This window comes from Emys orbicularis, chromosome 7 (genome assembly GCF_028017835.1).
Source record: "Emys orbicularis isolate rEmyOrb1 chromosome 7, rEmyOrb1.hap1, whole genome shotgun sequence".
Taxonomy (NCBI): Eukaryota; Metazoa; Chordata; order Testudines; family Emydidae; genus Emys; species Emys orbicularis.
In genome coordinates, this window is record NC_088689.1 from 12646127 (window position 1) to 12661192 (window position 15066).

Genomic DNA, 15066 nt, shown 5'->3' on the forward strand with positions numbered 1-15066 from the left:
TCAAGGTACCTCACTTTATTTTCATTTACTTCCCATTACTTATAATATAGGAGGAGAATGAAGAAAAAAAGAATGAAAAATGGGGGAGATAAGAGAGAATGTTCTTTTTCTTGGCTGGGTCCGGGGGGGGGGGAGGGGGAGTGAAAATGAAGCTGCGCAAAGGGCCCCACTAACTCTAAATCCTCCACTGGAACACGGTTATCCACACCCCATGCGTCCACTCCCTTCTCTGTATGCAATCACATGCAGAGCTCTACTGAGCAGAAGGAAGAGAAGTGATCACATCTCAGCCACATCAAACCCAGCTGCAACAGCAGCAAACAAAACAGAACATTGAGATGACACTTAAATTGGATTTAAAATAGCAATGGGAATAAAGCGCTTTGCAGGCAACAAAAGGCATTTCAAATCTCATCCAGATCAGAACAAGATAAGGCCCGTCCAGTACAGAACACCGCCGGCATATCTGTTCCACCTCCCCTCAGTTGTATAAACACCATACTGGTTTCCTTTGTGTCACTATAAATAGAAGTTTTCTCTCTGCTATTGTGTTTTTGTTAAAGATACTGAATGTTGGTACTACCTGTAGCCTTAAGCACATTCATACTAAGCCAACACCCCATGTAAATTCGATCCCCAAGAGTCCAGGCATGCAGCTGGATTTCTTCCAGAGTTACAACCAGTGGCGGATTACCATATGGGCACATGGGGCCCTGGCCAATTGAGGGGCCCCGGCCAGGGTGACCAGATAGCAAGTGTGAAAAATTGGGATGGGGGTGGGGGGTAATAGGTGCCTATATAAGACAAAGCCACAAATATCGGGACTGTCCCTATAAAAATTGGGACATCTGGTCACCCTAGCCCCCGCAGGCTGGAACTCTGGCCCCACCCCCACTCTTCCTCTCCCTTCCTCCCAGGGCCCCGCCCCCTGACCAGGACGGACGGACGCAGGACCTATGGTAGGGTGAGCACTGAGCATATTCCCCCTGGGTGGAGCTGCCCCCCGCCCCTCTCCTGCCCCCTCCTAGTCTCTCTTCTTCCCCCCCGTCCCCGCATGGAGCTGCCCCTCCAGCCCCTCTTTCCCCCCCCGGAGTGGCCCCCCCAGTCCCTCTCCTTTCCCCCTCCCTCCCACGCTCCTCCTTCCTCCCGTTTTACACATGGGTATAGTGAGACACAGAGGTTAAGTGAATTGCCTACAGTCAAGTACAAAGTGAATCGAGTATCACTGTTAGAGAACTCAAGGGTCCTGACTGCCAGTCTCCAACACTTACCAATAGACAATACTGTTTTAATAAAAAAACCTCATGTCTCATCTGTTACAATATTTGGCACTTAGGCAGAGTTCTCTGGCACAATGCTGTACAGAGAGCTGCAGCTGTGTCCACACTCACTCACCTGAAACTACAGGCTCCAAAACTACTGTCACACGTATCAGCAGGGTTATTCATTGAAAACCCAACAATTTATTGACAAGATGATAACTATAAGATGGTTCAATGCACCAAAAATGTGTTTGATTCTTTGACATGTAAAGAGACCTGTCCCGCGTTGAGCAACTTACAATCTAGTAGTTTTCCAATAAATATGTAGCTTATATTTAGTGTTTTTAAACTTCAAGCTGCCTTATAAAAATAATCCTCACTCCCTACTGGGTGGTAAGTAAGTAAAAATCATTTTATGATGTGGAAACTCAGACAATGCAAAGTTATACAATAAGCAAAGATCATCTAGCGAGGAAGAGAACTCATTTTTCTTGCTCCACAACCTGCGCTCAGATGCTCTGACTACATCAGCTTCTCAAACCACTTAAAAAGGAAAATTTACATATCATATCTAAAGTTAAACAGGAATAATTGAAGTATTTTAAATCATTACATGCTTTTCTTTATGAAACCAGTTGCATCAAGATAGGCAGTTCTAACTCATTGAAAACAAAGGCAGTAAAATAAAGTGCAGTAACTGTACATGGTTCCTTTGCTGTCTTCAATAAATAGCTGGTTTTCCCCCATAGCTGTTTTTTTAAAAAAGACTTTTCCAGCCAGCCCAGTACATAAGACAGTTACCTGTTCCATAACTGGTGTTCTTCGAGATGTGTTGCTCATGTCTATGCCACAGTAGGTGTGCATGCTCACCACGTGCACTGGTGCCGGACGTTTTTCCCCTAGCAGTACCCATAGGGGAGCGCCCCAGCGACCCCTAGAGTGGCGCCTACATGGCATGGTATAAGGGGAGCTGCGCGCTTCCCCCACACTCAGTTCCTTCTTGTCAGACAACTCTGACAGAGGGGAAGGAGGGCGGGATGTGGAATAGACATGAGCAACACATCTCGACGAACACCAGTTACGGAAAAGGTAACGGTCTTTTCTTCTTCGAGTGATTGCTCATGGGCATTCTACAATAGGTGAGTCCAAGCGATATCTGTTGGAGGTGGATAGGAGTTCACAAATTCTCAGGATGGAGCACAGTTCTGCCGAACCCAGCGTCATCCCTGGTCTGGGAGACGATCGCATAGTGCGAGGTGAACGTGTGAACTGAAGACCACATGGCAGCCCTACAAATGTCCTGAATGGGGACATGGGCCAAAAAGACAGCTGACTAGGCCTGCGCCCGAGTCAAGTGCCCTTTCACAATTGGTGGTGGAGGGATTCCCGCCAGGTCATAACAGGTACGGATGCACGAGGTGATCCAGTTGGAGAGCTGCTGAGTGGAGATCAGCTGACCTTTCATGCGCTCAGCCGAGGCAACGAACAATTGCGAGGACTTTCTGAACGGCTTAGTCCTCTCCAGGTAGAAAGCCAGAGCCCGTCTCACATCCAGCGTGTGGAGGTGGCGCTCCTCACTGGACGCATGGGGCTTGGGGCAGAGGACCGGCAGAAAAATGTCCTGACCTATGTGATAGGCGGAGACCACCTTCGGGAGGAACGAGGGATGTGGGCGGAGCTGGACCTTATCTTTATGAAACACTATGTACGGGGGCTCGGAAGTCAGGGCCCTGAGCTCTGAGACCCGCCTAGCCGACGTGATCACAATCAGGAAGGCCACCTTCCACGGAGGTGTGACCAGGAGCACGTGGCCAGCGGCTCAAACGGGGGTTCCATGAGACTTGAGTCGGAGGCCTAGCGGCCGGTGGGGATCGAGGACTGCCCAACATGGGTCTAGCCTCTGTCCCAGGTTTACTCCGGTGCCGCGGCGAAAAAGGCCTCTTTCTAGCCTTCTTGGTGTGCCCCGTGAACGGGGAGCAGTGCCGACTAGTCAATGGTGCCGAAGGGTCACCATGCACCGACACCGCGGTGCCCGGTGCCGACTCGGAGGAGCGCGCTGGAGCCAAGGTCAGTGCCGACTCCATCAGAATAGCCCGGAGCCTAGTGTCCCTTTCTCTCTTGGCCTGAGGCTTAAACGACTTGCAAATCTTGCAGCGATCGCTGAGATGGGTTTCCCTCAAAACCAAACTCTAGCTTCAAAAGACCCAAGACTTTGGACAGCCGAAATCCTGATCTGGACTTTCTGGCACATCCTTTATATATAGTCCATGTGTATAGGGAATACAACCCATACCAACAAAGAAAGATTCTCTCTGTATTTGATAAAGCGGCCCCTGAGCATTCCTGGCAGTTCTCAGGAAAAGCGAGGGCTGCAGAGCTGCTTGTCACACATGATTACAGCCCGATCTGACTTCGAGATCAGGCCAGTCCTGCTGGGTTGGGAACCTCTCCCAGTTAATGAGGAAAAAGGACTCTTGAGAAAGCTGAGCCAGTTCCTGAAGGGATCTGCCCCAAACAGGGAAATAATAATTCAAGAAGAAGAAAAAAAATCATTTCTGTGCTCTCTCCCCATTCTACAACACCTCTTCTGAGGGACTTTTCTGCCCTGCTGAAAAATGCAAGGATTTCTGGTGTTTTATATAGTTCCAGTACCCAATATTCATAGGGATTTCTCAGGAGTAAAACTCCCAGTCTCTCAACTTCTGGAAAGTGCTAGCATTCAGTGGGAATTAAGAGAAGAAGCAACTTGTTCTGGAGTTATATCAAACCTTTCTGCTTATCTTTAGTTGGTGTTGGTCCTGCTTTGAACAGGGGGTTGGACTAGATGACCTCCCGAGGTCTCTTCCAACCCTAATCTTCTATGATCTTTGTTCTAACTGGATGTTGTCTGAATTCTTAGACAACAGTGAAACAAACCTGTGGTCAAAAGCTTTCTTAAGTTTGATTGCCAAAAAGTCTGTTAGTTAACGTTATCAGATGAAGTGGGCTTTATGAGAAGATAATCCCCTACTGAATATCTTGATGCTAAGCTAAGGCAGTGTAATTTTGTAAAGGCTAGTTATGATCAGCAGAAGTAGAGCTACCCATTTAGCTAGGGCATCAAGCTAGGAAGGGAATGGAATTTATTCATACAGAGTCGTACAGTTTTAATTCCCCTTTCATCCTTCCAGCTCTGGCCTTGTGTGTTGTGTTAGGAACAAGAGATGCATAGTCCCAGTATATCAACCAGATGCCATGGTTCAGCCACAATCAAAAGTTGCTGATTCACGGGACGTTGTCCTGCTGATGTGTTGGCCTTTCACCTGGCTTCTGAAGTTCCTGTTCTTTCCTCTGTAGTTTGTTCCTTTCTATTTGAAGTCAATCCCCACTTTGTCCTCAGAAGAAGACATTCCATTTGTTCTGCTATAGTGTACTATTTAAAGTGCAATTCCTAACCACTATAGGTGGTTTATGATGTCCTCAAGAATCAAGCTATTCATAGAAAAACCTGACCCAGACTTCATCACAATATTATACACAAATCTCTAGCTTATCAGAAGAATTGTCATTGGAAAAACTTTTTCAAATGTATGCAATTATGCTACCGTTGAGGGAAATTGGTTTAAAAGATTTACAGGTCTCCTTTGAAAACAGTCAAACTGATTTTAAGTTTAAAAGAAAAATTTCCCCAAGGTTGAGACCTTGGACAGTTGGCCAGATTTCAGCCTAAAGTAAATTATTATAAATGAAAAATCACAACCCTTACAATAAGAGGTCTATAATGGAAGCTAATCGACCCTTCACTGAAGAGATGCTACTGGACACCAACATGTAAAACAGGCTAAATTATGAGGTAAAACCATAAAGTAGGCTTGGTTAATTGACCACAGATTCTTGGATGGTACTGAGTTATAAAGTAACCTTTGGCAAATGGAGTGTTAAAACTGCATTATTCTCTAAACTGCTTTGTTCTCAAGTGTGTATAAATCTCTCACACAGCCAAAATAAGCAGTATCTGTTATCAGTTTAAACTGATGACTATATACAGTATCTCGTGACTTTCCTGTTACTTTTCTTTTCCCACAGGCAAACCTGTAATAGTGTTTTAACCGGAGACCTGTCTGAACACATTGGATAAGCAAATGTATAAGTAAAATGCGTATTTTATGCATTCACCAAATACTCATCTAACTTTCTTGAACTGCAAAACTTTGTAGAACGAGGAAAGATTGGCCCAAAAGAAAAAATTGTTTAAAATACTATTCTATTTATTTTGATAGTTTCAAGAGTTATATTAAACCCACCCCATGTTGGGCCCAATTTTCCCCTCCTCCACTTGCTTCAACAGTGCATGCATAGCTGTAGCAGAAGCCAGGATTGGGTTCTCTCTCATTAAAAAAATTCGGTATTCAGTGCTCATGAAAGGATCCTGACTGACAATACTGGGAACACAAGTCTTTAAGGGAACAAGATCTAGGGGGCACTGGCTTGGTAGTCAGGAGAACTGGGGTTTACGCCCTACTCTGCCTTTGACTCACTCTGACTTGGGGCAAAGTTTTCTCCATTTATAAAACAGAGATAAATAATATTTAACCTACTCTGGAAAGCACTTTAAGAGGAAAAGGGTTGTATTTTTTCCACAGACTACTGTTGCCAGTCTGAGCAGAAAAAGTTTGAAATGAACAGTAATGTAATCCTTACAGGCCTAGAAGCAGAGGTGAGTCCCTCCAGTCAGGATGCAGGAACAATGCATTACAGGGAATACTGTGCTATTATTGACAAGTTACACACACACACTCGTGCGCCCGCGCCCCCCCCCCCCCCACGCACTGAGAGTGACAGTGTAAACTATGTATTACACAAACATCTAAGACAATACTAAGACCTACATATGTTAAATGTTCTAACAACTGTAGAGAAAACTCTTCCCATTTTATCTATGTCTACAGTGCCACTTTTGCATGATTCTAGACTAACCGCTCCTAGTCCCAGAATGGAGAAGTAGTAAACCCTTATCTTAGTCTACAACCTTTATCTTAGTCACAGATCACAGCCTTTTGCACCACGCTACATATACAGGGCCCTGAGTGGGACCTTGCAAGTGCCACACTGAGTGGCAGAAGGAGGTCAGAAATTCCACCCAAGTTCAATGTAATTTGTGCCTCCCCTTCTTACTGTGATGGACTATCCCACATCAGAGAGAGAGAGTTGTGATTTAAATCTGTTCATAATGCACAAAATGTCGATTTGCCTTCAAATCTACTTCCACTTTGTCAAGAAGCCCCTTGGATGCAGGGGATGGAGCACTATTCATGGGTACCAGGAGAAGGCAAAGGCATGGGCCCCAGGGACTACGTAACAAGACAGCACCCATTCCCATGTGTGGTACAAATGCAGGTGTATCTGGGTTGATGCAACAGCATCCCAATTACACAGTATAAAGAAAACTCACTATGCAAATGCACATACAACATACTCTGCAACCCGACTGTTACCTAAGGAAACCTAATGAGTGTATTTCAAAGAGCCTCCACCCTTTCTTTCCTCATCAACTACAAAACAAACTTTTATCTTGCAAGTGCTCTTAGAACTCTGATCTGATTACACAAATGTTTTCCTCTTGTGTAAATACAAGAGCTTAAGATTCCTATTATTTATGACTTCATTCCTGTCCTCCTTGCCAAAACAACAGCACATGGGAGCCAGAAATGTAGAACAACAGAAGTCCACTAGGATTTCTCCCATGCCAGTAGGTCTGGCAGAGGAAGAACTAATTACCAACAGACATTTTCTGTTGGCCAAAAGACATGATTAAATGCATTTTTGGTGTATTATAATTGCACAGCTGTACTCAGGCCTCCTATATTGATACGCCTTTGCAATCACCTGACAAATAGTTATGAAATATGCAGAAGGTTTTACTTTTATGCCAGGTTTTAAACACCACGAAGGTTGTGTGCATTCTACAACTAAAACCCTCCCTGATCACAATGCAAGGGCTGCTCCACTCTGACAACTGTATCTAGTCAAATATTTAGTTCTATCACAGTGCCAGCTACGATAACGTAATTTTTATGACAATCTTACAAGTCAAAGACCACCACAAACAGCCCCCCAATGCTGCCCTTTGATGGCTCCTAAATGCCTTGAATTGTGAAAAACTCACAGCAGCTTCCTGTTTTGCAACAAAGTTTAATTTTAATAATCTTGCGAATAATAGAGATTTTATCCTTGTGTGAAGTACAACGATATCAAGCTCAATGGTTTTCACTTCTGCAGTGCTCGGCTGATCCTCCAGGACACATTCTAATAGTAGTAGGAGAATTTAAACTTCATTCTGGCCTCGGTTTTCCACCCACTTTTCCCAAGCTTTTATCTATTTAGCAAGTTACTGAAGAGGTCATAAGCTGGGGGGAGAAGTAGATATGCTGGAGGGTAGGGGCAGGGTCCAGAGGGACCTAGACAAATTAGAGGATTGGGCCAAAAGAAATCTGATGAGGTTCAACAAGGACAAGTGCAGAGTCCTGCACTTAGGACGGAAGAATCCCAGGCACTGCTGGGGACTGACTGGCTAAGCAGCAGTTCTGCAGAAAAGGACCTGGGGATTACAGTGGATGAGAAGCTGGATATGAGTCAACAGTGTGCCCTTGTTGCCAAGAAGGCTAACAGCATATTGGGCTGCATTAGTAGGAGCATTGCCAGCAGATCGAGGGAAGTGATTATTCCCCTCTATTCGGCACTGGTGAGGCCTCATCTGGAGTACTGTGTCCAGTTTTGGACCACCCACTACAGAAAGGATGTGGACAAATTGGAGAGAGTCCAGCAGAGGGCAACAGAAATGATTAGGGGGCTGGGGCACATGACTTACGAGGAGAGGCTGAGGGACCTGGGCTTATTTAGTCTGCAGAAGAGAAGAGTGAGGGGGGATTTGATATCAGCCTTCAACTACCTGAAGGGGGGTTCCAAAGAGGATGGAACTCGGCTGTTCTCAGTGGTGGCTGATGACAGAACAGGAAGCAATGGTCTCAAGTTGCAGTGGGGGAGGTCTAGGTTGGATATCAAGAAAAACTATATCACTAGGAGGGTGGTGAAGCACTGGAATGGGTTACCTAGGGAGGTGGTGGAATCTCCATCCTTCGAGGTTTTTAAGGCCCGGCTTGACAAAGCCCTGGCTGGGATGATTTAGTTGGGGTTGGTCCTCCTTTGAGCAGGGGGTTGGACTAGATGACTTCCTGAGGTCTCTTCCAACCCTAATCTTCTATGATTTGATGTCCAGCCTCAGACACAATACTAAATGCATGATTCCTATGCTTGGAAAGACTTCAGTCTACATGGAGCAGCCGCTGTAATTACCAGCAGGAGGGGAAATGAAGCAGAATTTAAAACTTTGAGAAAAGACTTCTAATGTGATAAATCTTTGTCCTTATTTGGGTACTGTACCTTTAAAGCCCAGGCTCCTGTTCGATCTACTATTGCAATGAGGACCACATAAATACCTAGACATGTATCCTTCTACACATTTGCAACCAGAATTAGGACTGAGAAGTGGGAAAACAGCTCAGATTTCTCCAATTTCTTAAATAATTCCTTATCTGGTAGGTTTGCCCACATGCATTTATTGTAAATTCAAATTAGAAAAAAGTGTCTTCTCCCCCAGATGTATTTTTGACAGCCACATTGTCTCAGTCTCTTCTCCTTTTTCACTGAGGTTTCCGGCAGGTGAACACCACATGGCCAAACGGAAGTGAGACACCTCTTAGTAAATATTCAAGAATAAGCTTGAGGCTATTTGACTTAGTTTGGTTGCTGCTCTACAAATCATGACTGTCAGGGTCCTGTCTGAGCCTCATGCTGGGCTGCTCTTATGCATCTCAGGAAGGTAACGCTCTGTCTTGCCCTTCCGACATATAAAATGTGCTGCTCTGGATCTGGGTTAGAGTCTTGCTCAGACGTCATTCCCCAAGCAGTCAGGCTGCGGAGGCCCCACATTCAGGTGGAACCACTAATGGGTGAATGAGTGTGTGCAAGTGACTCCGAGTAGGCTACACATGCTGTGTAAGGTCAAATTTCCTCCCTTCCTGTGGTCTGGCTTTACAGGTATATCAAACCCCACACAGAACACACACCAGAGACTAAACTTCCTACTCCTCCACACCTGGTTGTTCCTAGGGTTTCCTACAGGACATCCCGGTCTTTCTCAATTTCCCTCTTACCAGAGGGCCACAGTTAGCAAGCTGGTTTAAAGGGAGCACAATTTGCTCAGTGGCTTTATGCAGGGGTCAATCTCCTGCTAGTGGTCTCCTGCTATAGAGGGATAAATCGAGGTAGGAAGGTCTAAAGGCCCCTTGAACACATAACCACATTAATTTCCATGGGTACAAGGTTTAAATTATACTAGAGAACATTTCACAAGTACACCTCTACCCCAATATAACGCGACCCAACATAACACGAATTCGGATATAACGCGGTAAAGCAGTGCTCGGGGGGGGGGGGGGGGGCTGCGCACTCCGGTGGATCAAAGCAAGTTCGATATAACGTGGTTTCACCTATAATGCGGTAAGATTTTTTGGCTCCCGAGGACAGTGTTATATCTAGGAATCTGGATGGCAGAGAGGAAGTGCATAGAAATCACTGAAAACCAGCCCTTCACTTGATTGCCATGGTACCTCAGCCTGCCTTGCTGCTATGAACACTTGCACTCTTATTTCATGCCCAGTTCCCAATTATCACTCAGACTTTTGTATGTCCCAGCAGTGAGTGCCAATGTCATGCTAATATATCCCTTAACATATGGGTCACATTAAGCGTTGCAATTGATTGGTGTTAATTAGGTCAACAAACAGTGTTATATATTACACTTGCTATCATACACTCACAGGGTTAGAAGGAACCACAAGGGTCATCTAGTCTAACCCTCTGCCAAGATGAAGGATTTGTTGTGTCTAAGCCATCCAAGACGGATGGCTATCCATCCTCCTTTTGAAAACCTCCAGTGAAGAAGCTTCTACAACCTCCCTACGCAGTCTGTTCCATTGTCCTATAAGTTAGGAAGTTTTTTCTGAGATTTAATCTATAAACTATGCTGTAGTTTGAACCCATTGCCTCTTGTTCTGCCCTCTGTGACAAAAAAGAACAACTTTTCTCCATCTTTTTTGTGGCAGCCTTTCAAGTATCTGAAGACCGCTATCATATTCCCCATTAATCTCCTCTTTTCCAAACTAAACATACCCAGTTCCTTTAGCCTTTGCTCGTATGGCTTGCATTCCATCTCTTTGATCATCTTTGTCACTCGCCTCCGGATTCTTTCCAGTTTCTCTACATCTTTTCTACACATTGGTGACCAAAACTGGACGCACTACTCCAGCTGAGGCCTAACCTGTGCTAAGTAGAGTGGTACTATCACCTCCCGTGACTTGCATGCTATACCTCTGTTAATACAACCTAATATTATATTTGCTTTTTTGGCAACAGCATCGCATTGCTGACTTATGTTGAGGCTGTGATCCACCACAACTCCCAGATCCATCTCAGCAGCATAGTTGTGTATTTGTTTTTTTACCCCCTTACATTTGTCTTTGTTGAATTTCATTTTGTTGTCGATAGCCCAGTTCTCCAATTTATCAAGATACCACTGAATGTTAACTCTATCCTCCAAAGTATTGGCAACCCCCCCTAGCTTTGGATCATCCACAAACTTGAGCAGTATACTCTCTATACCTACATTCAGGTCATTAATAAAGTTGCTAAACAACACTGGACCCAGAACAGATCCTTGTGGAACCCCACTTGAGATCTCCCTCAACCCATCAGTCCTGACAGGATGCTTTGACATTTATGTAACATTGCATGATTCCCACTCTGTTATAACAAAGAAATAAGTGGTTCTCTGGGCTAGGTCCTGAGCTGATATAAATGGTCCACTGACTTTAATGAAGCAATACTCTTTTACATGACCTGAGGATCAAGCTTTCTACTGGGTTTACTTTGTAGACAGGTTTTCTATGACATCTTTCTTTGAAATGTGCACCTCCTGATGATTCCCTGTCTTCAGTTTTTACTAAAACTCTGAATGTCCGATGATGTTTAAGGTGCATACACAGATGGAACACGTATAACAATGCTACCATAGAATATGTACTTTCTGTATACCTGGGGAAACTAACAACAATCATATCTTTACTGTTGAATATCAGAATTCCATAAACATCTATGTTGGGATCACAGTGTTACATTTATACGTAGCGAGGGCTAATATCAGTGAGTAACTTAAAGCTAATCATTGGCAGTTTTGATGTGCTGTTTTTCCATTTTTAAGATTTTTAATAAAGTTATTATGTGGGATTTTGGACACGTCTTCTTCATCCAGCTTCATCCCCCATATACCCAGTGCATATCATTCTCCTCTTGTTATTTTCTACACTTCTGCTGTATTTGGATTGACTGAATCTGGAAGGGCAGTAAATGTATAGCGCCTGCTCCCATCACAGGCACAAGATTCTAATGAGAGAAGCTATCACTGGTGATGCACAAAACAAAGAAATCCAGCTGGATTTTCAGATTCCAGGTCAAGCGTGAAGGGCTGGCCGTTAGGAAAAACAGATTTTTACTTGTAACCTGAGCACATTTGATATGGAATCATTGAGACAGTATATTGGGAATCACATGTCAACTTCAGTCATTTTTCTGCACTTTAAATATCACGTTCTGATGCAATCCCCCAGCTCCTTACCATTAGAGTCTTCCGTCGCTAGATGGCCAATATGTATATGCTTTGGTAACCTCAACAATAATTCTCCAAATATCTTTAGTCTTTAAGCTCTTTCAGGCAGGAACTTTATTTGGATGGCAAACGCTTTACCCATTGTACATTGTCATGTACGTCTCTGGCACTATTTAAATAGGAACCAATAATAAAATGAAGCGAACGATGTCGAGTCCTTTATGGATGACCCAACAATGAGCCATATTCCACCCTTAATTACATTACAACAATGCAAACTTACTGTCTTTATTAGGGTATAGATACGGGTAGAATTTAGCCCCTTGAATATCTACATTTACTTTTCCTTTACACCCAGGCTTCTGGCACAACAATTCTTACTAGGAATTTTCTCACAGCAAATTCCTTGGCAAGACCAAATACTCATTTCTTTTCTAGGAAATAACGTGATGCAACAGTTCCTACTCATAAGCAGAGATGTGAACTTCATCGATATTCTGTAACCTTCAGCCTCACAATATATTGCCAGCCTCCCATGCTATGTGCTGTGCCACCTCCTATGCTTTGTTTCCGTACAGGAAATATGGATCATAGCTGTGCAATGCAAAATCACATAAAGGGCCTGGCTGAGTATAACCATAGCCAGTATTGCTATACTATTTTGGAGGTAATCAGTCTCTCAGTTATGACGCTTTACAGTAGCTTCGTCCTAGGGTCAGCAGCTGGTTCAATTCTGCCTCTCAATTCTGAGATGAGCCTTAAATTCTTCCCATCCTGCTAACAAAATACCAGTGCTGACTTTAATGCTTCTATTCAGGGCTGACGAGCATCACAGTTCAGTGACCAGTCTCTGCAGCAAGGGAAAGACGAAACACATGCTGCCCACAGGATTCAAAAAGTTTCTGGTCCACAGTGTCAAAGAACTTGAGGTGCTGATGATGAGTAACAAGTCTTATTGTGTAGAAATTGCTCATGATGTTTCCTCCAAGAACTGCAAGGGAATTGTGGAACAAGTAGCTCAGCCTGCTATCAAGATCACCAATCCAAATGCCAGACTGCGCAGTGAGGAAAATGAATAAATGGGCTCCTCCTTTGTGTAACTGTATTTAATAAAATCCAAAAAAAAAAGAAAGAAAGAAACCCACTTCAAACACCGCTTCCAACGTGTTGAACTGCAGGAAACGAAGCAAAAATGGACTTTTTGTCTAGTTTGTTGCTGAATGCTAGTTATGAGGCTCTCGTGAAAGGATAACGTTCTGCTCTCTGAAAAAGATTGGTTAAAAAACCTCTTTCTCACTCAACAGATGTGCTCACTGTGTGCATTGCAAGGCATCCTATCCCTGCTTACTTCAATGACAAACACACGTTTGCACAGCTTTTTACTTCTGGCGGCACTGCACAGGCAGCACACTTAAGGAAAGCAGAATCCAGCTGACTCTCTCTTTGTGCGTCACCAAGGGAAGCTTTATTAAGTTTCCAGTTACACCTGTGCAAACCCACTGCAGGCACTGAAGTTGCACAGATGTCACTGAGAGCATCATTTGAAGAAAGTGGGGTTACACAGTGTAACCTAAAAAAAAAGGAAGACAGACACTAAGCATGAGGCTAGACACACTACACACCAACATCAAAGAACAATAGGACATAAAATGAAGGCAGGCTATAAGAAACAAAATAAAAATAAAAACATCAGTCTATTCTAACATGCATCCGGAGTATTCATAAAGTACTCTCTGAACTGACACATGTGCAAACATGCTAAGATCACCTGAGTAGGATATATTTTCTGAACTAGGGACTATGTTCTGTCCTTCTAGGGAAACTAACTAATTTAAGAGGCCTTTTTCACTCTGATTAATATAATCTTATGATGTGTTTCAACAAATATAAACACATAGGGCTGGATAGGTTTTTATGCCCTTTGATTAATTTCAATGTGCAATCATAAATGCTAGCTGGTACCTTTGGGGATTCCTTCCAACACCCTGGGGACAGTGAGTGATAAACAACATCTTAGCACTCATACCATCTAAGCAAAGGGTACATATTCTTCATCCTTTGTTCATTCCAACTGCATTGTTCCCAACCCCGAAGTCACAGTAATTATTAGAGTGGATTTGACTACATCCAGTACACACATTCTCAGGAATCCTGCATTTGTAATGCTAGTTGGAGCATTCACACAACACTAGGTTCAAAATGCAAAAATCAGACACTGCAGAACAATCAGTTAGATAGTGAAGGCAGAGAAGTGTATCTAATTCTTTTTAAATAGAATAACTTAGAAATGTCTAACAGAGTCTCTCTCAGTCAGAGGGTCAGAGTGTACTCTAAGAGCAGAGCTTTTTATTTTTCACAATAATCCATTTCCCACCCCCCTCCTTATTTGTCAGTTTTCTCACCTCTGATGTGCAAAATATCCAATTAAGGAGAACCATGCAAGTAGCTCCTTAAATTTTCCCCTGCATGAACATAACTTTAGAGCATTTCCCTAAAAGCGGAGATATACAGGCATTTTACTTCCTACCTTGTTTCCTTCATCTTCATATACAGTCAGGGTTTCCATGCACCACGGGAAACCTATCAGACTATCATAACTAGCATAGGGCATTCAAATACCATGAAGATGAATGTGATAGGAACAAAGGTCCAGATCCTCAAAGGACCTAAACACCTTTGAAGATCTGGCTCAAAATAACAAGGTGATATCTGGCACCACTACTTACTAGTATTCAGCCTGTATAGCAAGTATTTATGTTATCCACACAGCTGTTGCATCTTTATTCTAAAGGAAATAGCTCAAGGATGCCATTGAAATAGCATAGATCTTGAAGATTTTTCCCTTATCATAAGGGAACACAGTTTTCCAGTCCAGATGCAGTTAATTCAGTGAATTGTAAGACACAATAGGTCTATTTGCATAAACATTAAGCTACTTCAATTTCACTGATCCCTGCATGTGGAAGATGAAGCCTTAAGTCATTTCGAGATGGTTTATGATACTCAGTTCAGAGAAAAAAGAACAGCCCATGAAAGCTTATGCTCAAATAAATTTGTTTGTCTCTAAGGTGCCACAAGTACTCCTGTTCTTTTTACGGATAC

General features: G+C 43.5%; 1 protein-coding gene across 4 annotated transcripts in view; it reads right to left on the reverse strand.

Moving 5' to 3' along the window:
- The window catches only part of ABLIM1 (actin binding LIM protein 1), a 142206-nt gene that overhangs the window by 85066 nt on the left and 42074 nt on the right, over positions 1-15066 (reverse strand). The window lies entirely within an intron of this gene.